Consider the following 10,521-nt stretch of genomic DNA (forward strand, 5'->3'; position numbering starts at 1 on the left):
ACCTTACCATTAAGTGTATAAGTCCTGCTAAGATTTGCTTTCCCAAAATGCAGCACCTCACATTTATCTAAATTAAACTCCATCTGTCACCTCTTGGCCCATTGGCCCATCTGATCAAGATCCTATTGTAATCTGAGGTAACCTTCTTCGCTGTCCACTACACCTCCAATTTTAGTGTCATCTGCAAACTTACCAACATAATATACATCTTATGCTCATATTGTGGACAAATGTGTTATGATGTGGTCATAAAGAGGTTGCAGAATGGTATAGACTGGTTGAGTGAATGGGCAAAAATCTGAAAAATGTGGGAAAATGTGAAATTGGCAGGGTGAATAAAAAAACAGACTATTACCTAAATGAGAATGACTGCTGAATTTCGAGCTGCAGATAGATCTAGTGCATTTGCCATAAGAGGTTAGTATGCAGGTACAACAAATAATTAAGACGGCAAATTTACTATGAGTGGAACTGAACATAAAAGTTGGGATGTTATGCTTCAGTTGTATAAGGTTTTTGTGAGATCACGGCTCAGATACTGTATGAAGTTTTAGTCTCCTAATTTTCAGAATTATGTAAATGTATTGGAGACAGTTTGGTGACAGTGATCACTACTGTCTCACATTTACCATAGCTTTGGAGAGGGAAAGGAGCAGTTACCGAGGGAAGGTATTTAATTGGGGAAAAGGAAAGTTGACGCTATCAGACCCAGGAGGTGGGAAGTACAGACTGGGAGCAATTGTTCCACAGAAAGGGCACAGCAGACATGTGGAGACTGTTTAAGGAGCAGTTATTGCATGTGATGCATGAATTTGTTCCTCTGAGACAGATAAGAAAGGATAAGAATTGGATGACGAGAACAGAGGAGCTTCTCGTCAAAAGGAAGAAGGCAGCTTATGTAAGGTGGGGGAAGCAGGGATCTAGCACAGCTTTAGAAGATTACAGGCTTGCTAGAAAGGAGCTCAGAAATGTACTGAAGAGAGCAAGGCGGGGGCACAAAAAAGGCTTGGCAAGAAGGACTAGGGAGAACTCAAAGGCATTGTATTCATACATGAGGAATAAGAGAATGATCAGGGAGAAGGCAGGGCCGATCAAGGATAGCGGAGGGAACTTGTGCGTGGAGTCTGAGCAGATAGGGGAAGCCCTATATGAGTTCTTTGCTTTGGTTTTCACCAAGGAAAGGGAACTTGTTGTGAATGAAAACTTTGAGGAGCTGGGTTACAGTCTTGACCAGATCAAGATTGATGAAGTTGATGTGCTGGAACTTCTGGAAAACATTAAGATTGATAAGTCCCCAGGGCCAGACCAGATTTATCCCAGGCTGCTCCGGGAAGGGAGAAAGGAGGTTGCTAAGCCACTGATAAGGATCTTTGCCTCCTCACTCTCCACAGGAGTCGTACCGGAGGATTGGAAGGAGGCAAATGTTGTTCTTCTTTTCATGAAGGGCAATAGGGAAATCCCTGGCAATTACAGACCAGTCAGTCTTATGCCTGTGGTCAGCAAGGTTTTGGAAAGAATTCTGAGGGATAGGATTTTTGACTATTTGGTAAAGCATAGTGTGATTAAAGGCAGTCAGCATGATTTTGTGAGGGGTAGGTCATACCTCACAAGCCTTATTGAGTTCTTTGAGGAGGTGACAAAACAGGTCGATGAAGGTCGAGCAGTGGATGTGGTGTATATGGACTTCAGCAAGGCATTTGATAAGGTTCCCCATGGTAGGCTCATTCTTAAAGCCAGGAAGTATGGGATGCAGGGAGATTTGACTATCTGGATTCAGAATTGGCTGGCTGACAGAAGGCAGAGAGTGGTTGTAGATGGGAAGTATTCTGCCTGAAGGTCAGTGAAGATTGGGGTCCCACAGGGCTCTGTTCTTGGGCCTCTGCGCTTTGTAGTTTTTATAATTGACTTGGATGAGGAGGTTGAGGGGTCGTTAGTTAATTTGCAGATGACACAAAAGTTGGAGGTGCCATTGATAGTATCAAGGGCTATTGCAGGCTGCAGTGCGACATTGACAGGATGTAGAGCTGGGCTGAGAAATGGCAGATGGAGTTCAACCTGGATAAATGCAAAGTGATGCATTTTGGAACGTTAAACTCGAATGCTGAATATAGGATTAAAGACAGGATTCTTGGCAGTGTGGAGGACCAGAGGGATCTGTGTGTGCAAGTACATAGATCCCTCAAAGTTGCCACCCAAGTGGATAGGATTGTTAAGAAAGCATATGGTGTTTTGGCTTTCATTAACAGGGGGATCGAGTTTAAGAGCTGCAAAGTTTTGCTACAGATCTACAAGTCCCTGGTGAGGCCACACTTGGAATATTGTGTCCAGTTCTGGTTGCCCTACTACAGGAAAGATACAGAGGCTTTGGAGAGGGTGCAAAGAAAGTTTACCAGGATGCTGCCTGGACTGGTGGGCTTATGAAGAAAGGTTGAATAAGCTCGGATTTTTCTCTGTGGAGAGAAGGAGGAAGAGAGAAGACCTGATCGAGGTATACAAGGTAATGAGAGGAATAGATTAGATTACTTACAGTGTGGAAACAGGCCCTTCGGCCCAACAAGTCCACACCGACCCGCCGAAGAGCAACCTACCCAGACCCATTCCCCTACATTTACCCCTTCACCTAACACTATGGACAATTTAGCATAGCCAATTCACCTAACCTGCACGTCTTTGGACTGTGGGAGGAAACCGGAGCACCCGAGGAAACCCATGCAGACATGGGGAGAACGCGCAAACTCCACACAGACAGTTGCCCGAGGCAGGAATTGAACTCAGGTCTCTGACGCTGTGAGGCAGCAGTGCTAACCACTGTGCCCCCCACTAATAGATAGAGTCAAAAGCCAGAGACTTTTTCCCCAGAGCAGTATTGACTGGTGTGAGGGGTCATAGTTTTAAGATAATAGGTGAAAGGTATAGAGGAGACGTCAGAGGTAGGTTCTTTACACAGAGAGTTGTGAATGTATGGAATGCATTGCCAGCGGTGGTGTTGGAAGCAGAGTCATTAGGGACATTTAAGCAACTGCTGGACATGCACGTGGATAGCAGTGAGTTGAGGCGTGCGTAGGTTAAGTTATTATATTTTACATTAGGACTAAGCCTTGGCACAACATCGTGGGCCTAAGGCCTGTTCTGTGCTGTACTTTTCTATGTTCTACAGTTCGGAAGAGGTTTAGTAACTTGATACCGGAAATGAGTGGACTGTCTTGTGCAGAAACATTGGATAGACTGAGTATGTGTTTTCTGGAGCTTATGCATGACCTGATTGACTTGTATAAGGTCCTGAATGACCTTGACAAAGTGGAATAGGAATGTTTCCTCTCGTGGGTGAGTCCAGAACAGGGTGATACTGTTTTTAAATTAGGGAAAGCTCTTTTAGGAGAGAGATGAGGAGAAGTTTTTCTCTCAGAGGGTCGTGCAACTTTGGAACTCTGCTTCAGAAGTTAGTGATGATGCTATAATTGAATTTTGTTATGGTGGAGGTTTTTGTTAGATGATGGAATCTGAGGTTATTGTGGATAGATGAGCATGTGGAATTCACTGCACAAACAGATCAACCATGGCAGGGCAGGCTTGAGGGGCTGAATGGAATACTTTTGCTCCTAATATGCATGTTCACATGTAATTTGTTGTCTGGGTACTGGGCCAGGGATGAACCAGGACAGCCAACAACTCTAGAATGCATGTGGGCCATGCCAAATGTATCACTCTTTCAGCAGATACAAACTACAACCCCTTGTGTGCCATCCAATCTTAAGACGGAAGCAACAACAGGCCCATTCACAATGAACAGGGAAGACCAGATCCTTATTATGGATCATTAGTCTAAATTTCTCATTACTTGATGACTTAACAATACAAAAAGTGTGATCATTGCTGACACAATGAGGGCTACTTTCAACTTATTCAATATCCTGTACCAGACAGCTTCTAATAACAGATTGCAGTTCACTGGTAAACTGTTTCAATATATGTGGTTTAAATGGGTAAAGACCTATATTACATGTCGCCCCATTATCTGCCCATAAATGATCTAGCAAAATGTATGGCTTGTACTGTCAAGTCAATGATCATTAAGACTTAGAACATAGAACATAGAACATTGCAGCACAGTACAGGCCTTTCAGCCCTCAATGTTGCACCGATTTGTCAAACCAATCTGAAGTCCATCAAACCGACACTCTTCCATTTTTATCCATATGCATATCCAATGATCATTTAAATGACCTTAAAGTTGGTGAGTCTACTCCTGTTGCAGGCAGGCCGTTCCCCGCCCTTACTACTCTCTGAGTAAAGAAACTACCTCTGACATCTGTCCTATATCTATCACCCCTCAATTTAAAGCTATGCTAGCCATCACCATCCGAGGAAATAGGGTATCACTGTCCACCCTACCTAACCCTCTGATTATCTTATATGTCTCAATTAAGTCACCTCTCAAGCTTAAAACAGCCCTAAGGCCCTCAGCCTTCCCTTCAACATCCCATTAAATCTCCTCTTAACACTTCCAAAACTTCTGCATCCTTTCTATAATATGGTGACCACAACTATACGCAATACTCGCAAGTGCGGCTGCACCAAAGTTTTGTACAGCTGCAGTATTACATTGATGCTTTTTTGTGTGACACCAATGAGGAAGGAAATGCCATCTCCCGTATAACCCATGCTCAGAAGGCAAGTGCAAACATCATTGCCCAGCAATGATAAATTGTCAAAAAATCTGACACACAGGACATTTTCCTTTAAAGACCAAAGATAATGAAAAGGATACACAGCTTTTGAGCAGGAAGAGAACTTCCAAAACTCTGCACTGGGCAGTGAATGTGTATTAGAAGTGCGTACCTATACTGAAGATTTCTAACATATGCAATCAGCCCAGAACATATGAAGTCATGAAATAAGAAAATGCAGGAGAAACTCAGCAGGTCTGCAACATCCTTGGAGAAACAGACATAATGTTTTGAGCCCAATATAACTTTCTGGGATTCAAGGACTAATGTATAAGGAGCGACTGGATCTGTTAGGACTATATTCATTGGGGTTTAGAAGACTTGAGGGAGAGAATAGACAGGGTAAATGTAGGATGGATATTCCTGATGGTGAGTGTGTCCAGATCCAGAGATCAGGGTCTAAGGATAAGGGGTAAGCCATTTAGCACTGAAATGTGGAGAAATTTCTTCACCCAAAGTTTTGTGAGCCTTTGGAATTCTTGGCCACAGAGAATGGTTGAGACCATAATGAATGGTGGAGTAGGCTTGAAGGCCGAATGGCCTAGTGCTGCTCCTATTTCTATGTTTCTTCAGAACTGAAGAGCTCTGGTGAAATGTTAACTCTGTTTCTCTCATGATAGTTGCTGTCGGACTTGCTGAATTCTCCAGGATTTTCTATTTTTATTGCAGATTTCTAGCATCCACATATTTTGTTTTCATATGAAATCATTATTGATCATGATACTATATTACAAAGGAACAGAAACCAGCTTGAAGTAGAGAATGATAGCTAATCATGCATGATGAGAGTGAGGAAGAACACTCCAATGATGTTGATTGTGCTGTCATTTTGAGTGACAACAACAAGCAACAAGACATCTGAGTCATCACACAATTGTTAGAGAACAATGCATACCTCTCCAGGCAGACATATGGTCACCAGATCAGGATGAGTTGTCAAACCTCTAAAGAATTGCATTGAATTGTGAAATATTTGTCATGTGAGCTCTGTTTTACCTGTTTGTATAATTATTGCATTGACACTATGTGCCTATGTACAACCATGTATATCTGTTTGAGATGATTTTATATCTTTGCAAAAAGGCGAATGTTGTGTTTTGTCTCACAGTCAGTATGTCTTAAAGAATCATGCTCATAATATCATTGTTGCATAATAGCATGTGAGCTAATGATATAAAGATCTCATTCTCATCTTATCTCAAAGTACTTTACACCGGCACCTCCACATCATATACTGGAAGATGCTTATGTAACCTCATTGTTTCATGTTATCTCAGACTTACCTGTGGAATGCAATTTTGGTATATAATGATTGCTATTAAACCGACCGACTCCCACAGCTACCTAGACTACACCTCCTCCCACCCTGCCCCCTGTAAAAATGCCATCCCATATTCCCAATTCCTTTGTCTCCACCGCATCAGATCCCAGGAGGACCAGTTCCAATACCGAACAACCCAGATGGCCTCCTTCTTCAAATACCGCAATTTCCCCCCAGACGTGATCGATGATGCTCTCCACCGCATCTCCTCCACTTCCCGCTCCTCTGCCCTTGAGCCCCGCCTCTCCAATCACCACCAGGACAGAACTCCATTGGTCCTCACCTACCACCCCACCAGCCTCCATATACATCATATCATCCATCATCAGTAAAATCGACATTTCGGGCAAAAGCCCTTCATCAGAAAGAACAGAAACTTGTCACAGAATATTGTCACAAGAGACTGCCTGATCATTGGCTCTTGTTTAAGAGTTTAGATTAGAGTGGTGCTGGAAAAGCACAGCAGTTCAGGCAGCATCCGAGGAGCAGTAAAATCGACGTTTCGGGCAAAAGCCCTTCATCAGGAATACTTTCTGATGAAGGGCTTTTGCCCGAAACGTCGATTTTACTGCTCCTCAGATGCTACCTGAACTGCTGTGCTTTTCCAGCACCACTCTAATCTAGACTCTTAAGCAAGAGCTAATGATCAGGAAGTCTCTTGTGACAACATTCTGTGACAAGTTTCTGTTCTTACTCTGGGGCCATCTTAGGAGCAGACTATTTTTATACACAGATATTATAGTTTCTAAGGTGGATGTGATGATGATACAGGTGGCTTTAGAAATGGAAGAGTGGTCCTTTCATGGGAGAGCTAATGGTTTTAAGAGTTGGCAGAAAGGATAGCAAAGGTGACCATTTCCAATACTGTTGGGACAGACTGTATTGAAATAGATGGCCCATCTGATTTTCTGTTTACCACAACAAATATTTTTTAAAATATTTCAAATTTGTAATTCCATATTCATAATGTTGTATGCATTATGACAATATTTCAATATTATATTAGTTTTTCAGGGGATATACCTGAGTCAGGAAATACATTTCATTTTATGATGACTTTTTGCCTAAGTTTTACTTTTGTCAAGGTGAATGTAATGAAATGAAGGAGATACTGAACAGCATGTAAAACAAAAATGTACAGTGTATAGCTTTTGTTCTGCTTATACTATGGTAATGCTGCAATTGTACGTTGAGTCACAAATGAAAAAAAGTCACCTCAAGTCTTGAACCTAGCATGGTAAGGAAATACTGCAACGTAAAAGACCCTTTCCAAGCGACTTGAGAGTTCATTCAGCTACTATTTCTGTCATTCATCCAGCATTTGAGGCTAGAATGTACATTTTGACCTCAGGCAATGTTTCTGAATGTATAGATTGCGTAAATGTAACCTTCTTAACATTTCACATGCCACTGTATAAGCATAAAGGGTGAGTGAAACAATGTGTTAATAGCAGAGCCATCTCATTTGAATGGAAAAAGTGTTCTTAAGTCCCATCTTTGTTTTGTGTTAAAGCATCTCACATTTCTTCCATTCAAATGGTTCTCAAAACTGCAAAAGTATCAGTTGCTTGAATTGGAAGTTAGTCATTTATGTAAATGGCATGAAAGAACATTGACTACAAACAATTGTTTCTTTTTTCTGGAAACAATGCTCTCCACCAAACATTAATTAGCAAAAGGCGTGGTGACCAATTTACTTGCAACACTTCCTGGTATGACAAGATTTTAAAATAATTAATTCGAATGGTTTGAATGCTGCCAGAAAAAGGCCAGTATTTATTTCCCATATCGAGGTCCTATTTGAGAAGACGCTGGTGGCCTGTTACTGTGGCTCCCATTTCCCTGCGTCAGCATGAGAGAGGAGACCGCCACTGAACTTCGGGCTGCATGAGGACAGAAATCGTGGACTCTGAGCAGGACAGGCCCTCATTTTCCTGATAACTAACTAGAAATGCTGCCAGAGGCCATGAGGGAGAGGAGGGAACTCCTGTATCTAGAGACTGACAGGAAAAGGCTATGAAAAGTCCTTTCAAAATAACAACACCGTCAGTTGCTGAAGTGTTGAACTGTCCATGATTCAATGCCAAAGATTCAATGACCTGAAATGTTTTAGCAAAATGAGTGCCGTCCCTAATCCTCAGGGCACCCTCTGGTTATGCACACTCTGGCAAACACATCATTTGAGGAGCCTCATGCACCCAGGGCACTTGCTGGTCTCAGATCCCTTTTGCTGCTTTGTCCTGAGCCACTGCAACATATAGCTCCTAATGAATTGGACCAGATATAATCAACTAGAGGTCAGCAGTATCTGATATCACTCACTTTTGTCCTTGCATGATAAATGGGCACATCATTCCCAAGGAAACGGTGCTGGACTTCCAACCGTTCAGATCATTGGAGGATCGGGCAATGATAATAATCAGGGTCACAGACAGGACGGAAGCTGTCAATGGTGAAAAGGTGACTGTGCATTAGTTAAGAGGGTGAATTGCACTCCACCTCATCCCAAGTCACACATTGAGTTTGTATTGAATAGTCCCAGCAAGGCCTTGGGATGAACAGTCAAGAAGCAAACCATAAATAAAAAGCTCATCGCAGGCAGAGGGATCAACTTTTTTTTTCTCTGTTTGCAATTTGAGTAGATTGGGAAAGAGAAAACAAGCAATGAAAGAAACTGTTTTCTGTTTTAGCAGGCTTTAAACAGCTCCTAACGCTAAAGAATAAAGCAAGTCTGTGCTGAAGATTTTCCACTTTGGAGTTAAAGTGGGCATCTAAACTCCTTATAAAGCCTCAGAAGTACATCCCTGCTTTTATATTGAAGTCCTCTCAAAATAAATGCCATCATTGCGTTTGCCATCCTAACCACTGACTCAACTTGCAAGTTTACCTTGAGAGAATCCTGGACTAGAACTCCCAAGTCTCTTTGCATTTCTTAAAGTGAGCAGGAGCTCAGCTCTACAAACATGCCTCTGTGGAAAGAGTATTGTCCTACTTGGAGACTCAGGTGCAGCGGCATGCTTTCAATATGCCCACAGACCAGTATTCCATTGCTCCAGCTATGGGTGCTCAACTCAGTGTCAATGGCAAGACAACAAAATGAACATGGCATCTTATCCTCAGTCCAGGTGCCCTCTCATCTCAAGGTGGTGTCAGCAGATACCCAGGGAGAGGAGGAGTGACAGAAGTCATTCCTATAGCTTCTTCTCAGAACATGCTGGACTTGTCCTGTCCCTCAGCCTCCCCTCTGCCAATGACTCTATTGTCAGCAGTAGATCAGACCAAGGAGTGTGAGTGTGCAGAGAGAGGGAAGGAGGGAGGGCAAGAGAATCTGTGCCAAGGCTCCATGGACATAAAGCACCAGGAACTCACCTGACAAAGTCTTCAAAGTCACCAGGAATTAGCAGACTCGCATTTTCCTGCCGTTGTTGTTGGGCATGAATCTAGATGGAGAAAGTGAGGACTGTCGATGTTGGAGATCACAGTCAAAAAGTGTGGTGCTGGAAAAGCACAGCCAGTTAGACAGCATCTGAGGATCAGGAAAGTCGACATTCCAAGCATAAGCCCTTCATCAGGAATGTTCATCATGAATCTAGATGTAATGGGAGGGAAAACAAAGATAAACATTTTGAGTGTACATTGGTGACATGAGGGTTCAAATGTGTTTTATGTACCATGTGACCTATAAATATTTATTCACTTGCTCTGTTCTAATGTCTGTCGCAGTCTGATTGTATCAATTGGAGATGAAAAGGTTCTTGGATGTGCTACTATTCAAATGCTCCTCATTTGATTTTTCTCTCATTCTCAGCAAAATGGGTAACTGAGTGTCTCCCCATCTATCAGGGAACCACACAGCTCTCCGCTGGGGGTTGGAGTTAACAAGTTACAGATGGATCTCAGGGATGGAATCAGAGCCTAAGGTCTATGATTCTCAAAGCCATGTGAGAAAATGTATGGGTGTGAGGTCAGCAACTGCTGAATCATGCATCAATTTCTCCTGATTGAGGAACTGAATAGACAGAATAGATCCAAACTTCATAGTGCAAGTAGTGGAACCAATGTCAGAGAGAAAGCTCGGACCTTGCAATGGTACAATGAATGCTCATTGCATTCAGAGAAATGCTGCACACAGCAGCAGTAAGGGGGCTGATAGGCAACTGCAAAAATCAAAGCATTACATTAACAGAAAGTTTCAACTCTGTTCTATCATCCTGGAACCAGGCAACAATGTTTCTAGACTCTCTGACTTGATAGAGCACTGCTGTGTCTTCATCTCATTAATGGTTACCATGGCCCCTCATCCTCACCCACATCTTCCTCCTCAGAGGTTTCTTCTCAATCTTGCATATCTCCATCTGGCAACTCATCCCCAGTTTGGATTATGGATTATGGAGGTTACAGCACACTGTTTTGATGTAGGACACCCTCTCTGGGGTTGACTGCACGATACTGCCTAAAAGGTCCTGGCATTAG

The 10,521-nt window shown here is 42.6% G+C and overlaps 1 long non-coding RNA gene across 2 annotated transcripts in view; it reads right to left on the bottom strand.

Moving 5' to 3' along the window:
* LOC122551362 overlaps positions 1-9,560 on the bottom strand; it is a 68,109-nt gene extending 58,549 nt beyond the window's left edge. For both annotated transcript variants that reach the window (XR_006312082.1, XR_006312083.1), the window contains exon 1: positions 9,418-9,560. This is a non-coding gene — a long non-coding RNA (uncharacterized LOC122551362). The remainder of the gene's footprint in view (positions 1-9,417) is intronic.
* Positions 9,561-10,521: the final 961 nt, after the last annotated feature.

The sequence above is a fragment of the Chiloscyllium plagiosum genome, chromosome 1, assembly GCF_004010195.1.
Source record: "Chiloscyllium plagiosum isolate BGI_BamShark_2017 chromosome 1, ASM401019v2, whole genome shotgun sequence".
NCBI lineage: Eukaryota > Metazoa > Chordata > Chondrichthyes > Orectolobiformes > Hemiscylliidae > Chiloscyllium > Chiloscyllium plagiosum.